Raw genomic sequence first — 17,961 nt, forward strand, 5'->3', positions numbered from 1 at the left:
GTCTCATTCTATGGTTTAAAAACCAGTGTCCCCCTAAGTGTTACATTGGAATCCTTAAATTTAATTAATAGGTGGCCACATTTCCTGGCCCTGACTTGGAGAAGAAAAACGCTTCCCAAGGGGATGTTTCTGTTATAATCTACACTGTCACCTTGGGAATGCAATATACTAGATTGCTGTGGATATCGTTCCCATTACTGAACCTAAGGTCCCACTAAAGGGCCCAGCCCTGGCTTAACTGGGGACATGGACAATGACAAAGATGTGTCTCTGCTTTGGAGGTCTTGGAGATGTTAACTGCTTGAAACTCCCAGAAGGTCCCTGAATCTCTGCCCATCAGAACAATGAGAGGGCCATAGAAACCTAAAGATAAAAGAGGTTGAGGCTGAAGACATCCTTTGAAAGAAGACACACATCTGTGTTTTCATGGCTATGAATCCATTGACTCTGACTTTATCCCTCCCTAGACCTGGATCTGTGGACTTGATTCTTTGTCCTTTTGTGTGAACCCAACAATTTCTGAATTTCTGATCTTGCTAAAACCTGCCCTCAGCACCTTACAGTTCTAGCAATGTCTCCAGCATCAGAGATGTTCCTGTGGATGTGGCCCCAGATGATCCAGTTTACTCCACATTGGTTGCTATTCTGTTCTTAATAAAAGCACAGAACTGAGGAAAGCTTGTAAGGTTTTACCATAGCTCTATCTCCAACTCTTCTGTTCAGTTCTTTTCTGGCCCTTGGAGATGCAAGATGGTCCCTGACTTCCAGAAAATTACCCTCTAGTTAGGGAGCAACTGAAGCAAGTCCTACAACTCTTTGAACTGAGACATGTGCTATTTTCAGGGCTGGTATGATCAAATAGGAAAGTGTAAAGTATATATATGCAATAAATTCACATGATTTCTGCACATATGGAATGTTACATAAAATGTGTCTTCCATTAGAGGCTGTATTAATGAGATCCTTAGTCTGAAAACAATCAAAGTACAAATAATTATTTAATTAGCAGAAGCCTTACTTGAGTTCTAGACTTAAATCAAAACCATAATTAATTACACAGCATACTGTCTTGATCTCCTTTATATACATAATTGAAGATGGTATTTTGGCTAGTTTTTCATGTATTTGCTGTTTTCACATAAGCAAAATGGCGCCATCAGCCAGACCTCTGGGCCACTCTTCCGGCCCAAGAGGACACTCTTTACACTTCATAAGCCTCAGAGATGGTACTGAAATGGGCCTTCGACCTGTCCTCAGAGACTTCTCAGAGTCTACATCAGTCATTCTGCAGAGAAAGGGTTTGTAAGTACCCTATCTTCAACATAAAATTTAAGTCTTATAGCTGAAAAGTCGCAGATTTAACTCCTACTTTGCTTTCCACCCTCTTCCTCCTCCTCAAATCCACCCCTACACAGCCTCACCTGTCTCATCTGTGTACATGTCAATCTCCCCACTAGATCCCAACCTCATTTGGAAATAAAAGCTATATGTCTCTTTCATCTTGAAGAGGCCTCCAACACTGCCTAGTTCAATAATATGCACACTATAAATCCAAATACATATTTTACAATAAATTGATTAATACACTAAAGCCTCTTTCAAAAAAATATATCTTTGGGAGCAGGCTATGACTAGCAAGGACAGTGGGACCCTCACTCCCTTGTATGGAGTTTGGATAGATGAGAAGTTGAAATGGCCAATGGAGAAATGAGGTTATGAAAGACACTGTTGCCAAAAATTGGGAGGTTGTTAATGTGGGGCCCAATCTTTTTCAGAGGCATCACTGGGAGCTTGGGGATTACAGACCATTAAGCCTCACCTCGGTATCAGGACAACAGATGGAGAGTTTAAAGAAGGACAGAATAGTACAACACAGATAAGGTGGATGTGATACTGGGTCTCAGCATGGCTTTCCCCGGGGAGGCTGATCTCTACAGCCAGGCTGAGTTCTCTGATAAGGAGAATGAAGAAACAGACTGTTCAACATGGTTGTACTCCAATCAGATTTGCTCATGTTTTCAGCCAGTATGGGTGGGGAGTAGAACACAGACACTCTAGGAAGAAGAGCCAGAGGGGTTGGCACAGGATCTTGCCTGGATTCAAACATCTTCCTGGCAGCAAATGAATGTGGCTAAGCTGGGTGGCACTGCAGTGGGCTGGGAAGCCCTAAGGAGTCACTTCATGGAAGAGATGCATTCCAGCCAGGTTTGCTGCAGAGAATGTTTTTGTCAGTGAATCCTACCTTCCTACCGATTGCATTCTTCTAAAAAAAAGAAAAAAAAATCAGACATAAATTCTTTTGAAATAAGAACCAATAGTCAAGTGAAGTTTTCCAAAATTTGATCACAGACAGGATGTTCAGAGAGTTACTATACCCAAATGACTGTTGGCTCTTCTTTGAAGAAATAATGAGCACTAGCATCCTCCCAGCCACAAAGGTAGGAACACACGGAAACTGTCTTTAACAACCTCTTGCCAGTTCTATCCCAATAACCTCCCTCTTCTTTCACCCCATTACCACTGCCCTAGGTCAGACTTTATCAGGTTTCACTGGACCAAATGATAGCTTCCCAGCAGGTTCTTCTGCCTCTTGATAATTCCCTTCAAGCTCCCTCCACACAGCATTCCAGATCAACTTCAAAAAGCACATCTGTCATTGTGTCACACTGCCACTCAAAAACCTTCAGAGGCTCCCTCTTGTCTAAACAAAATCTAAACTTTGTAACCTGGAATTCAAGAGCTGCATATTCTGATCCAGATGTGTCTTTCCAATCATTTTTTTTTAATTTCCCTGCATTTTCACTTCAAATAAATTTAACTTTAATTAAAATAATATCCACTATTTAGTGATTATAGGCCAGGTTTTCTCTCTCTCTCTCTCTCTCTCTACCACTTTATGAGGTATGTCTTATGATTGATCTCCATGTGATATATGAAGAAATGGGTCCAAACAGATGAAATAACATGCCAAAAGTCATCTAATCAGTAGGCGGCAGAACCAGGTCTCCATCACCACAATCCAGGTGTGGGCCTCTGCCCATCCCCCATAAAACTTCTCCTATTTGGGGAATGCTTGCACTGTCCCTATTTCCTATGACGAAGAAATGTGCATGTTCCTCTTGCCCGATGCTTTTAATTCCTTAGACTGCTTTGTTGTACAACCTGGAACTAAGTTTTCTAGCTCCAATTTTCAATAAAGATCTGACTTGTTAAAGCAGGCCACTCTCATTTATTGCTTGTTCATTTATTTCTAATTCCATTTATCTAAACTGGGAGTCGTCTTTTTCAGAGTGGAACTGTTTTTCCTCCCCTCTTGCCAAGCAATAGAGAAAGAACTGAATAAGTGGCACGTGTTCACTTAAGGAAAATGTTTGGTTTGTGAAATCTCATCTGAATCATCCCTTCTCCATGGCCTGATTTTCACACAGAACTAAAAAGTGTATAAAATGTCCCAGTTGGAAGAGCTAGGTAGAAGGGGCAGTCTGCAGGCACAGAGGAAAGAAGATGTACTGCCATAAATCCCTTAGGATTGTCTGTAGATTGGTGAGCTTCTAACGATGAAACTGATTAGTGGGCAGCCCTGGTGGCCCAGTGGTTTAGCACCACCTTCAGCCCAGGGTGTGATCCTGGAGACCCGGGATCAAGTCCCACGTCAGGCTCCCTGCATGGAGCCTGCTTCTCCCTCTGCCTGTGTCTCTGCCTCTCTCTCTCTGTGTCTCTCATGAATAAATAAATAAAATCTTAAAAAAAAAAAAAACTGGATTAGTGCTCTTGTCACAGCTATTAAGTAATATCAGCTGATTATTTTCACAAGCTCAGTTCTAGAGCCCCTGGGCACATTGACTAGGTTTTTAAAACAAAGAAATAATCCCTTACTATACTTTGCAGACTACCACACTGATATAAAAATGTTTATCCAGATTTTTGAATGAATATGAAGGCTTACGTATAGGATCCATAATGTTATGATAGATTTTTTTCTCTATGTGTTTCTGCATATCCTATATGATAAAACATTTTCATAGTACTCTGCAGTTTATAAGGAATAGTTATGTCATTTCATTTGATCCTCAGATTTTCCTTGAAAGGTAAATGGAATAATTTTAGATAAGGAAGCATGACTCAGATGAGGAAAGTGATTATCTATATCATAAGGAAGATGGATGGAAATGAATGGCTCTTAATTCCACATCCAAAGCTTTTTCCAAACACCTTCTAGATACTTGGCACTGGACTGGGCAAGAGGATGGAACATTGAATGGGACCTCAAGAAACTTACAATGTACCGGAAGGATATACATGGAAAATGGTATAAAGCAACTTTATGGAAGTATGCACAAGGTGTTGTGGAAGCTCTGAGGAAAAGCTCATACATTAGCCAAGGGGCTTAGGAAGGACTGGTAAGCTGAGTCTTAAAGAATGAGTAGGGTTGAGCCAGGCAAAGAGAGGTAGGAAATGATGAGGAATTCCAGGCAAAGGAAGAACCCAAGCAAAGGCACCAAGACCTGCCAGGTTGGGGTGGTGTCAGGTATGGACTCTGTGCAGTTAATTGTTGCTGAAACAGAAAGGATTAGACAGGGAGGGCTGATCAATGAGGCTGAAGAGGTCTGCAGATGTTAGGTCAAGGAAGCCCTTGTATGAGAAGAGCCTGGACATTCTCCTGGACATACTGCCTATTTAAATGCTTTAAGCATGGGCTTGTCTGATCAGATTTCTATTTCATCAGATTGTGCTGACTATGGCATGAGGATTGACCAGAAGTGAACAGAAATGGAAGCAGAAAGCCATGCATGAAGGCCGTTGCACCAATCCAGGACAAAGAGAAAGGGGAAGCTTTAATTGGGCAGGATATGCCCATTGATATGATGTGGCTGGCAAAGGAGAAAGAGACATTAAGGTAACTTCCAAGTTTTAACCTGGTACCTAGGGAAGGATGAGTAAATTGTAGAATTTTGGAGGAGACACTGGTTCGGGGGCACACTATGTATGCAGGATGGGTCACCTAGAAATATCTGGAAGATAGTTAAATTCCTGACTCAGAAGAGGTATGAATGAAAAAATGTACTTTGGAGTTAGTGACCTACAGGTATTAAAAATAGAAGTCATAAGGGGAAAAGAGCTCATTTAGGGAGAGTGTGAGACAGTAGACAACTACAGAAACTTCCAATATGTAAGAGGAAGAGGAGCCATGAAGAACCAAGGATAGGGATCCCTGGGTGGCGCAGCGGTTTGGCGCCTGCCTTTGGCCCAGGGCGCGATCCTGGAGACCCGGGATCGAATCCCATGTCGGGCTCCCGGTGCATGGAGCCTGCTTCTCCCTCTGCCTGTGTCTCTGCCTCTCTCTCTCTCTCTCTCTCTGTGACTATCATTAATAAAAAAAAAAAATCTTAAAAAAAAAAAAAAAAAAAGAACCAAGGATAGAATTTTCAGCTACCAGGAAAATCAGAAGGCTGCATATCCCAGATGCAAGGAAATCCAGTCTCCAGAAGGAAAAGGATGATTAACAATATTAAATACTGGAAAGTAGCTCAGTAGGATAAGGACTGGAAAAACACCTATTGGATTTAGCAATTAGGAAGTTACTGTTAATTTTAGTGAACAGGTGTTTCAGTGGAATGACAGACAAGAAGCCAGACTGAAGCGGGGTGGAGAGTGGAAGGGGGGTGGGAAATTAGAGGTAGTGAGTGTAGGCAACTCTTTTGAGAGAGTTGGATAAGATCCTACTGAGATAGAGGTAAACATGGAGTACAGGCAATTACTATCCGTTTGTTTGGATTGGAAAAAAAAATGACCATTTTTATATCCTAAGGGAAAGGATTTCATAGAAGGAAAAAGGTCTTGTAGAGAGTTGATGACTGATAGAACAAGGTGCAGGGAGAGAAATGACATCAAGGATACATATCCTCTGAGGCAGAGGGGAAAGGAGGCAATGAATAGGAAGCTGCTGTAAGTTGAGAGAGATGGATTGATACTGGAAGAATCAATTTTCTCAGTGCTGTAGGTGATACGACATTCCACTAGGAATGTAGGGCATAGGGTGCAGGGTTGTATGTGGAATTCAAGGAGAGTGGTAAGTATTCAGAGAGTTACTGAGAAGGAAAGGGTAATCAATCATAGTCTAAAAAGGAGGGGAAAAAAGTAGAAGTAGAAGTAGAAGTTGGGAGAAGGCCAATAGATGGAGAGAAAAATAAGGCTCCAAGAGCCTAGAGGAAGCAAAGTCATGAGGCTGCTAGAAAGGACTTGAAGAATTCAAAAAGGAAACTCTTCTAGGAGATGATCCTTGAGTATGTGACTGAAATTGAGGCAAGGTAATGGTCTCCAGAAAGAAGGAGTTCCAGAAGTATAAGACTAGGATGTGGGATGGTCCAATTCTTATCACTGAAATGTCTTAGGATGAGGATAGCAGGAGTTGAGATGGAAAGATGAGTCATGAATCAGGTGCCAAAGTCTTCAATAAATGAACTACCGTGCTTGGAAGGCTAGAAGATGACAGTGATATAGAAAAGATAATGGATTATATAGCCAAATAGAATAAAATTCAAAATACACTGCAATTTTTAAAACTTGGGTGACAGTGTAATGTTGGTAAACATAAGTGGAGATCCAAGAAAATGTCAACTCTTTTCCTGGCTCCATGGTATGTGGAAAGTGGAAGAATGAGTAGCTTCCACTGGGCAAGTCCCCATGAAGCAATCCGGATCTCAATAAGCAAGGGGAGTGGGTGGGGAGTGGGTCAGCGTGAAGCAGGGACCCAAGTGCACAGTGGAGAGGGGTGGAGAAGGCAGTAGGGAGAAGCAGCTTGCCTTAGTCAAGGAATGAGTGGGACACTAACTGGGGAGAGGAGAGTCAGGTGTGGCCTTTCTTCTGTGATAGAAAACTGTAAAGCTAAGAGGCCTGGCTAGAAGACACCCCCGCCCACCCCCAATCAGATGCCAGGGGGTGGAATCTCAGACCGTGTGTGGCTGGTCTCAGGGAGACCAGGAAGGTCGCTGGAATTTTGCAAACAGATCTCCAGAGCCTTCCCCTTGTCTCCCAATACTCGAAAAGAAAAAAAGAAAGAAAGAAAAAAGTATTCTTAGCTCATCCCACATTAATTTTTATCCAAAATAAATCCTGCAATTAAAAAACATCAACTCTCAATCCTTTTAAATATGCTAAATTAAAATGTGCAAAACAACTATTATCTTCTTCCTTTAAAGAGAAACAGAGAAACCCTTACTTCTGCTTTTTCATATTTTGTAAGAGAAAAAAAATGGAGCAAATGATGTGATTGAAGCCAAGGTTGTCTATAAAGTGTGAAAGCACTTCCTTTCCTTTCCCAGGAGCCAGGACTAACACTAGAAGGGAGAGGAAATTAGCATGAAAGTTTTACTTAAATTACGAGATGGGTGAAGACCTTGCCCAAAGATGGTATCTCCCTGTCTCCTGTGACAGACAATGAATGGCTTTCAAGACCAAGGTTGTTCTCTTTGTTATGTAAATAGCTTCCAAGAAGCCCATAGAATGTTACCTGGGACTGAGGGTGGTGGTAGAGAAAGCCTGCTGACCCAGGAGTACTGACAGTCTGCTGGATCCCTCCTCACTCAGTTACCTGTGCATCCTGTGACTCAGTTTGATCCTCTGTTTCTCTATTTTGAAAAAAAAAAAAAATACCAGAACCTGTGCCACCGAGTTACTATGAGGATTAAGTGAAAGGATGATGGGAAAACTGCTTTCTAAGGCATAAAGCACCAGATGCCTGTTTACTGATGCTAGGGCCACCTGCAGTTGCTGCTTCTGCAGCCACTGTCTTAACCCTTGGCCGAAGGAGTGACAGGAGGGCAGAAGAATGGCACCAGGGAGTAGATTGCAGAGGGCAGAGGCTTCAGGCAGGCAGGGTCTCAGACCACACCCAGTAGGAAACCCTTCCTTTACCTGGTTATACCTGTCCCCGTTCATCCATTCGAAAAATTTTCAGAATAGGCATATGAAAGCACACCACTATTACAGTTTTCTTTACAGGCCAATCAAGAAACAAAAGAACTTCTTTTCTTACGTTAAAAGCTTATATATATACACACTCCACAGGTCATCAAACCAATTTCTGCAGAAATGTAAACACATGTGCATATGCACTCACACATGTAGGTATAAACATATACACACATGCACACATACATGGAGATGTGTGCACATGTATACACATATTGACGTATATTCATATATCCAATTCCTGCCGTTGCATCTCCATCTGGATGCCCACCAGTTCCTTAAACCCAAAGCCCAAAGTGGATAAAGAAACTTAGTGGTTGCCAACAATGTCCTGCTTCTGCAGCTCTGTGGGCTCTTCAGGCCTGGGACGAGGCGCAGGCAGCTGGCAGATGGGGGGCGCTGGGCCCCTGGAGCTGCTGGCTGCCGGCCTCCCCTCCTCGAGGCCCCGGGCTTTCTGGGCTCCAGGCTCTCACCCGCACACCTCCTGAGGAAGCACTGCGGAAGCCACGGGATCCCGGGCCCTGGGCCCAGCAGCAGCCTTCCACCCGCACAGCCAGTCCTGCGAGGGAGGAGCAGCAAGTCTCATCCGGAGAGGCCTGGAGGACGGGATTGTATTGCAGACATCTCCGGGAAGAACTCTTTCTCCTCCTCCCTCCTGTCTGTCCTTCCTTCCTTCCTTCCTTCCTTCCTTCCTTCCTTCCTCTCTCCCTCCTTTCTTTCCTTCCTGTCTGGCCTGCCTGCCTGCCTTCCTCCTTTCCTTCCTTCTCCTTTCCTTCCTGCCAGCCTTCCTTCCTTCCATCCTTCTTTCCATCCTTCCTTCCTTCAATCCTGCCTTCCTGCCTTTCTTCTTTCCTTCCATCCTGCCTTCCTTCTTTCCTTCCTTTCTTCCTTCCATCCTGCTTTCCTCCTTCCCCTTCCAGTTCATTAAACTCTTATAATTACTAGGCACCCGCTCTGAGCCAAGCCCTATTTCTAGGTACCAGAGATACACTCATGCGTGAGACAGTTAGGACCCCTACACAAGTTGGACTTAAATTATAGTGGAAGGAAGTGCATGGATGAATGAACTCACATCAGCTGGAGATAAAGAGCAAGGGGAATAAAGACCCAAGATGGGAGATGAGAGGGCAGGAGACAGCTTTAGACTGGGCAATCAAGGAAACTTCTCGAAAGAGGCAATGTTTAAGGTAAAACTGGGCACAGAGACCCACCAGGGCAAAAGCCCTGAGGCAGGAGCAGATATGGCTGTGGCTACAGCATGGTGGGCTGGAGGAAGATGGCAGGGCAGCTGTTTTCCTATCTACTACAGACAAAACTGCATCAGCCTTTCACTTTTCAGTGTCATTCTCAACTCCTCCCTATCTCATCTCCACATCCACCATGCCAAGTCCAGTCTGTTCTCTAACCTCTCAGGTCAGGCTCTTGCCTTCCATTTCTGCTGCCACTCTCCTTGTCTCTCTCACCGCGATGCTGGATTCACTCTCCTGCCTGCCTCTGCTTCCTTCCACCTCAGTCTTCAAAAAGCTGCCTGAATGATCCTGGAAGATACAGCTCAGATACAGCTTACCAACCCTCGGTGGCGCCCTGCAGCCATTGGATAGAGCCCAAACCTCTTACCTTCTCTTTGGAAGCCTTTATAACGCAGCCCCCTGTCTACTTTTTGAGCCTATCTCCTCAGCCTAAGTCTAGACTCTACTGTGAGAGGGCCATTTTTCTGAAGTTGGAGTATCGCTCTTCTCCCAAAATGCAAGTGGAATGAGAATTGAAGCCATAATCTGTCATTAATCTTCCAGCATGCATTAGGAAACCAGGGGTTTCTAAAGCTAGCTCCTCTAGATGGCAGAAAACAGGACCAGAAGCGACTCAAAATGAAGAGGAAGGAGGGAAATAATAGGCTCAGTGCTTGGGGTAGGGTTGAAGTTTAAAGCTGAAATTGAAATGAGCAGCTCCTGGGGACAAGTGGAGTGCACAAAGAGTGAGGGTGAAGGAAAGATGGAGAGTCTTCGACAGAGAGTGAGATTGCATTCTTAAATGATTCATGATTCACAGAAGGCCAGAACCAAGCTTGACCTCGGAGGCTGTCAAGTCCTACCTCTCAGCACACAGAGGAGGGTGACCAGCCTAGACTGGGGAAGTGCATCACCCCTAGTCAGAGTACATCCACAAGAGACCCAGTCCGGCCCTCATGCCCCAGACTCCCAGGCCATGCTGCCCTAATTCACCTCCCATGATCTGGTGGATTGACTTCCCGGAGCCAGGCCCAGAAACAGGGAGCCGGATGTTGCTTTAGAATGTGGCAAAAAAAGCCAAAGGGAAGACGGTTTTCTCTAGCCCTCGGGCTTGTACTTTCCCTGGCACACAATGGCGGCACCCAGGTCCAAATCGTCTGGGTCAGAGACAGAGGCTCCTTATCTTCGGCTGTGCTGATGGGACACATAGAGAGGCTGACAGGAAAACAACCAAGTCCATTTATTTGACGGCCATGATAAGTGAATTGGATCAGCTCTGCAGCTGGGCCAAAGAATTGCTTGGAAAGATGTCATTAGGGTGGCCAAGAGAGAAGACTCAACCCCTGGCAGCCAACCTAGTGGCCTCTTTATAGCTAAAAATAGCCATAGCATCATAATCTTTTTAAAGAGGTTTCACATCCATTATATCAAATTCTCCACCCAACATGTCCATGAGGTAGGTACTATTTTCACTATTTAAGGATGAGGAAATGAGAAAGCTGAGGGCACACTCAAGGTCACATGAGCTCATAAGGAGAAGAATTAGAATTTGGATGTAGGTCTTGTGATTTCAAATCCACATGACTAATATTATTTAGCCTTAAAAAGGAATGAAATCCTGACCCATGCTACAACACAGAGGAAGACATTATGCTAAGTGGCAGGAGCCAGACATGGAAGCACAAATACCATAGGATTCCCTTATCTGTGTTACCTAGAGTCGTAGAATTCACAGGAAGTGGAGTGGTGGAGTCAGGGGCTGGGAGGAGAGGAGGGAAGTGATTATTTAATGGGAACAGAGTTTCAGTTGGAAAGATGAAGAAGTCCTGGAGAGTGGCAGTGGTTAAAATGGTTAATTTTATGTTATGTATAGCTTTACCACAATAAAAAATAAAATTAATATCTTTTTTTATCCACATGAATGTAATGACAATGTTTTCTAACAATTCTGTTTTTATTTTTTTTTTTAAGATTTTATTTATTTATTCATGAGAGACACAGAGAGAGAGAGGCAGAGGGAGAAGCAGGCTCCCGGCAGGGAGCCCGACGTGGGACTCGATCCCAGGTCTCCGGGATCATGCCCTGGACTGAAAGCAGCACTAAACCACTGAGCCACCCAGGCTGCCCTAACAATTCCATTTCTAAAACATAGCTTATAGAGTGCGAGAACTGAATGGAGCCCCTAATTTGCAAAGGAGGAAACAGGCCCAGAGAAGGACACAGATGAACATGAGTCAGTTAGAAAGTTGGGGACATATCATGTCCTCCCGGCTTTCTTAATTCTTTCTGGCCTAAACCATCCCTGCCTTTTGTCAAGTGTCTTAGCCTGCTTGGGCAGCCCTAACACAGTCTCACAGCTTGGGGGGCTTAAACACAGGAAATGCATCTTCCCACAGTTCTGAAGGCTGGAAATCCAAGCTCAAAGTGTCAGCTGATTCATTCCTGGTGAGAATCCTCTTCCTAGCTTGCTTATGTATCCTAAGTCCTCATACAGCTGAAGGAGGGACAGAGAGAGAGAGAGAGAGAGAGAGAAAGTGCTCTGTTCTTCTTATAAGGTCACCGATCCTATTAGACCAGGGCCCCACCTTTATTACCTTATTTAACTTTAATTCCTTCCTAAAAACTGAATCTCCAAATATAGTCACATTGTGGGTTAGTACTTTAACAAATGAATTTTAGGGGAACACAATTCAGTCCATAGCAGCCAGCTACCCTCCCCTGGGCACTTACCACATGCCAGGGCCCTGTGCTTTTGCAGGACCTTTCTCTCATCTTTCCAATCTTTCATTGATGGAGTGCCCCAGGACTCAATCGTGGATCTCTACCTTGCCTACCTCCACCCCGTAAAGTGATGAAGTTCAGTTCCATGGATTTCTCCCCAAGTTAGATCTGCAGCCCCGATGTCTCCTCTGAACTCAACATTTCCCTACTTAGAGATGCTCATATATCTCGAATTTAATGTGTCTAAAACTAAACTCTGACTATTCTCCCCAAAACTTGCCCCTTAGCCAGTCTTCCCCATTTCAGCAAGTGGCAACCCCATTCCACCGCTTAGAGTCAGCCTTGACGTCTCTCTTTCCATTCTAGCAAATCCATTTGCAAATCTATGAGCTCTAATTTAAAATTATTATTTCTTGCCTTCTCCCTTGCAAGCATCCTCATACAAATTATTGTCACCTCTGGAACAGACTATTATAACAGCCCCTGTGGTGGGTGCTGTGATGCATTAATTAGATCCCCCTTCCAGATTGAAGTGTTCATCTCCCAGGTGCTGAAATCTCATAGCTGCATCCCTCATAGGAATGACTCTCAGAAAGGAGTTCTTGCTCCAGGTTGCTCTTCCCCATAAATATCCATGTGGGTCAAGTCCTTCTCTCATCCATGTTTCTGCTCAAATGCCATCTCACTGCAAAGGCCTTCTGACCACTCTTATGCAAACAACATCCCCTTTGTTCTCCAGCTCCCTTACCCTGCTTTAGTTTTTCTTCATAGCATTTATCAGGCTCTGACACTTATTAATTTGTCTATTTGTCTATTGTCCTAGAAGTTAAGTTCCAGAAGACCAGGGGATGTATGAGCGCACAAGCATGTGGTTGTATGTGTGCCTGCTTAGCTCCTGCATCTAGAACAGAGTCTGGTGGCACATAGTAGACATTTGTATCAGTTTCCTATGGCTGTTGTAATAAATTACCATAAATTGAGTGGCTTAAACAGCACAAATTTATTACTGTGCAGCTCTGGAGGTCAGAAGTTTAAAATGGATCTCACTAAGCTAAAATTAAGGAGTAGGCTGGGCTGTATTCCTTCCGAAGGCTCTAGGGGAAAAATACATTTCCTTCCCTTTTCCAGTTTTCTGTGGTTCATGGTCCTGTTTTTCCATCTGCAAAGCCAACAGTGAAACATCTTCAAATATCCTCTCCTGCCACCTTCTTCTTCTGAGGATTTTTGTGACTACCCAGGGCCCATGCCATTAATCCAGGTTAGTCTTCCTATTTTAAGGTCAGCTGATTAGCAACCTTAATTCCATCTACAACCTTAACTCCCCTTTGTCAAGTAACCTAACACACTCATGGGTTCTGGGGATCAGGCCACGGAAACCTGTGGTGGACAGAGGGGTCATCACTGCCAACTATGACACTCAATAAACCTTTGATGAGTAAATGAATGAATAATTATGTAATTTCACTTACTCAGTGATCTATTAACATCAATGCTATTCTCCCATTTTACAGACAAGGGAAATAAGGTTAAGTCAACTTGCCCAAGTTCACACCCCTAATAAATAATGGAGCAGAATTCAAATACAGGCTGGCTTCATCTTCTTGTAGTTTTCAGCTCACAAATCTGTCTCCCCTACTACCTGCTAGATTCAAGGGTTCCTTGAGGGCAGAGACACTGGCTTTGCCTATCGGTAGCCCCAGAGCTTAGCCCGGGATAATGACAGTAATAACAGTGGCAGTTTATCAAACACTTGATATGTGCCGAGCACTGTTACAAACACTTTACTTGCACCCAAAATATTTACTGAGCAAATGCTGAATGGATAAAACCATCTCTTCTCACTGAACCTTTTTTTCTTTTTAAAGATTTTATTTATTTATTCATGAGAGACACAGAGAGAGAGAGAGGCAGAGACACAGGCAGAGGGAGAAGCAGGCTGTATGCAGGGATCCCGATGTGGGACTCGATCCCGGGTCTCCTGGATCACACCCTGGGCTGAAGGCAGCGCTAAACTGCTGAGCCACCCGGGCTGCCCCTCACTGAACCTTAAGAGCCATGTTTAGACCTATCTAATACTCAAGCTCTATACTCAATGCACAAACTCAGTCATATTAAGTTGGAGAGGCTCTAAAATATCAAGAGTGGGTTTATTCCTGTCTTCTGGTCTGAATCCAGAATCCCAACTCATCATCAATCAGCCTGTCTAATGAATGAACATTCACTGTGAATAGATTTATCTGTTCTAGATTATGACTTTGAGTTGACAAACTTGAAAATAATGACTAAGAGACACAAGGTCTTCCCCATTTCCTGAGCGCTCTCACAGATCCATTAAATTCTCAGAACCTTCCTGCACACAGGCTAGGACGTAGCATGGCTTCCACGGCATCCCAGGGAAGCCAGGCCTCAGAAATCCTCAAGAGCTAGTCCAAGGTCACCCAAGTAGTGAGGACGGCAGTCCAGACTTCCCATCTTCTAATTCCACACTTTTCTACTATGTGGTGCTGCCAAGTAGAACATCATATGCCTTTTAGAAGGGACTGTCCGTGCAGACTGGCAAAACTCAGCTTCCATGTGGATCTGCGGGGTCTCTGCCAGCAGCTTGAGTCTGGTTTTCCCACTCTTTCACATCTCCCAGCTCTCCCAATTACGAGGTTTACAATTTCTCAGTCTGCACAATGGAAGAGGGGCCCTAAGAATGTAAATCACTCCATAAAGTCTATTTTAAAAATAATAAGGAAAGGGGCTAATTGCCATTGGGATGGCTTTTTATTTGTCTTGCAAAAAAATTTTTTTACGGAATATAAATTGTGCATGACATGGGATTCAGGGAAAGAATTTGGCAGGTTTAGGAGATTTCTATTCTGTCTTCTTTTTATCCGCTTTTCTAAGCATCCTTTCTGTTTCCACTGTGCTTTGAAAAGAATGCAAGAGAACTCAGGCTCTGGGGTAAAGAGAAAAAGAAGAATCCTAGAGTTACGGAGCCTGGCTAACCCCTTTTCTGTGAAGATCTGTGTGCTCTTTTGTGCGGTAATGAAGAGATGGAAAGAAAAGAATTGTCCCCACATGATCCACCACTAGGCCAGCCAAAAGGACCTCTGACTCTCGGAGCGAAGCGCACCCCACTGCAGGCTCATTCCCCTCGCTTCTCCGCTGCCAGACGACGCTCTCAGAGAATGGCTCTGTCCCCGCAACGATTGTCCATGATTTGTGGGTCAGGAGCTGCCACGGGAAAAGTATCTAATTCCACTTTCACACACTTGTGGTGTCAGCAACCCAAATACAGAAAGCTATTTTGGCCACACTTTAACTACTCAACTTAAAGGCAACGGCACAGAAAAAGAAGCCCACCTGTTGAAACCAATGAAGAAATCTCCCAAGTCATTTCTGAGCTTAATCATATTGAATTCACCTCGCCTAACATCCTATAAGGTTTGTTGATCCAAGAGACTATGAGGTTTCCAAGTCCAATACATACTGCACATTGCAGCCAGAGAGGACTTTCTAAGGCATGGAATTCTTTCTTCTTTCTTTCTTTCTTTCTTTCTTTCTTTCTTTCTTTCTTTCTTTCTTTCTTTCTTTCTTTCTCTTTCTTTCTTTCTTTCTTTCTTTCTTCTTTTTTTTTTTATAAAGATCTCATTTATGTATTTGAGAGAGAGAGAGAGAGAGAGAGTAGGAGCAGAGGTAGGGGCAGAGGGAGAGGGAGAAGCAGACTCTCCACTGAGCAGGAGCCTGATGTGGGGCTCAATCCTGGGATTCTGGGATCATGACCTGAGCCAAAGGCAGATGCTTAACCCACTGAACCACTCAGGTGCCCCTCTAAAGCATAAATTTCTTCCCTTCAAGGCTATTTTTCAAACTGTCATCAGAGTGAGTTTTCTAAATCAAATGCCCATTTATCCCACAAATACATACTCAGCTGCAATTAAGTGTCAGGCACTTTTCTAGGTATGTTAAGTAATCAAGGCAGGCAAGTACTTGTGTTTGTCCAGACAGAGGTGACAACATGACTTAGGGCAAATGAACAGGATTAACCTCACATAACTGCTTAGTCATAGGAAGAGGTCTTGGGATAGGAAGTGGCACGGGCAGGGGGATACTTAGGTGGAGAGACACATCCTTAGAGGCAAGAGAGAGCAGATTGCACCAAGACCTGAGAGAAGAGCATTCCAGACAAAGGAAAGAAGAGATCCAGAAGATAGGAATGACTGTGACTCTCTGAAGAGCATGAAGAAAGCCCAGGAGGCTAGCAGGTAGTATGAAAGAAGGGAAAAGTGGTTGGAGCTGAGGCAGGAGAAATGAAGTAGACACCGGGGTGCCCGAGGGAGAAGAGAATAGATGGGTGGGTTCAAGACACATTTTGGAGGTAGTGCTCACAGTATTTTCCAATGGATTTGACATGGGGAATCATCCTTTGATGAGGATGATTCTGGCCTTAGGGCTCCAGCAACTGAGAGGATGGTGGTGCCATTTTGAAAGGGAGCAAGGAAGACAACTGAGCTGGGAGAAAAACAAGTATTTTTCTTTGAATAGGTTACATGTTAAGTACCCACTAGACATTCAAGTGAAATATCAAGTCAAATCCACACTTAGAAAGTGTAGGCTAACTGTATACATTTAAGGGTCCCTGGCATATATCCCTGTTATTTCAAGCCATGGAATTCCTAGGGAGGAGATAAAGAGGGAAAAGAAGAGCTCTGGGGCACTCCAATGTCCAGAGGTTCGTTCAATGGTGGAAAAGTGATCTTACTATTGTAAGAGAGAATGGCCAGTGTGGTGGGAGGAAAACAAGGAAAGTGTCACATAATAAGCCAGAAGAAAATGATCAAGAAAAAGGGAGCAAGTAGCTGTGTCAGATTTTGTTAAATGGTGTATTTTAAAAAAGAGAGAGAAAGAGACACAGAGAGAAATGATCCATGGATTTGGCAAAATGGAAGTCACTGGTGACCTTAAGAGGAACAGTTTCACTGGAATGGTGGCTCGGAAAGGGGAATAAGATCTTGTCCTATCAATACCACTTTCCCATTTGAAACTCATCAATGGTTCTTGTCCTATACATAAAAGGATAAAGGCTACATTCCTTTCCATAAAAGTAACTTCCTGAAATCTAACTCCATAGAGGAAGTCAGTAATTGTCAGAGTTCTTAGTTGCGAATGGAATTCACTTTATGTGAACAGAAAGGGGATTTATGAGAGGATAATAAGTATCTCACAGAATCTCCAGGAAGGCCCAAAACCAGACTTGGATCCCATCATAATCAGATATAACAAATGCAGGAGCCACGTTGTCCGGAGAAACTCCCCATTGTTCTGTAGGACCGTTCTAGTATGAACGGACCTAGTAGCTCCACCACAGTTACCCCAGAAGAAGCAGATGTCCCCAGCACCATGCTTGTCACAAGAGCCAAACTGTCCACACAGTCAATACTCCCATTGTTCATTTCAGCCTCCTGTTGGCAGATCATTAGCCACATGTAGATCCCCTAACGGCAGAGGAGTCTGTGGAATCTACTGTGTCTATGGCACCTTCCAGCATCTATTCCCCCTTCTTTTGGACTACCCTGACTGTTATTAACCTTGTAGTGCCCTGGATTTGGAGGAAGCTGCCTCTAGTCTCAACCTATGGATCATGCTTGTGATTGGCCTATGGCAATGAGCATAGCCCCTTCTTCCAGTCACGGATATAAATTCAGGAATGAATATATGACCCACCCGATGCAGGTTTGGTAAAATGAAAGTAGACATTTGCTTGAGGCTTCTATAAAAGAAACTACCTTAATCTTCCAAGAGAGCTCCCAGAAATAATCTTCTCTCTCTATTCTTGGACCGAAGGCTTATCCCCAAGGAAGAACATAACCCTGGGAGGAGTTAGTTGACAACCGTCTTTTGGCTAGAGTGGTACCAGCCTAAAATGAAGCTGATCCTGCAGAAGCAAGGAGAAAGATGAGAGAAGACAGACTTTAAGAACATTCTTGGGCCACTGAAATAAGCCAATTCTGAAATCTGTCCTACTCCTGTAATCTCCAGTTCCCTAAACAAA

The 17,961-nt window shown here is 43.8% G+C and overlaps 1 long non-coding RNA gene across 2 annotated transcripts in view; it reads left to right on the forward strand.

Moving 5' to 3' along the window:
• LOC112650259 (uncharacterized) overlaps nucleotides 1-17,961 on the forward strand; it is a 28,723-nt gene that overhangs the window by 8,929 nt on the left and 1,833 nt on the right. The window contains exons 2-4 of one of the 2 annotated variants that reach the window (XR_003130060.3): nucleotides 4,727-4,897; nucleotides 13,050-13,179; nucleotides 14,846-15,353. This is a non-coding gene — a long non-coding RNA (uncharacterized LOC112650259). The remainder of the gene's footprint in view (nucleotides 1-4,726; nucleotides 4,898-13,049; nucleotides 13,180-14,845; nucleotides 15,354-17,961) is intronic. The other variant, XR_007414094.1, reaches the window with a different exon arrangement.

Source organism: Canis lupus, chromosome 11, assembly GCF_003254725.2.
Source record: "Canis lupus dingo isolate Sandy chromosome 11, ASM325472v2, whole genome shotgun sequence".
In the NCBI taxonomy this organism is placed as follows: domain Eukaryota; kingdom Metazoa; phylum Chordata; class Mammalia; order Carnivora; family Canidae; genus Canis; species Canis lupus.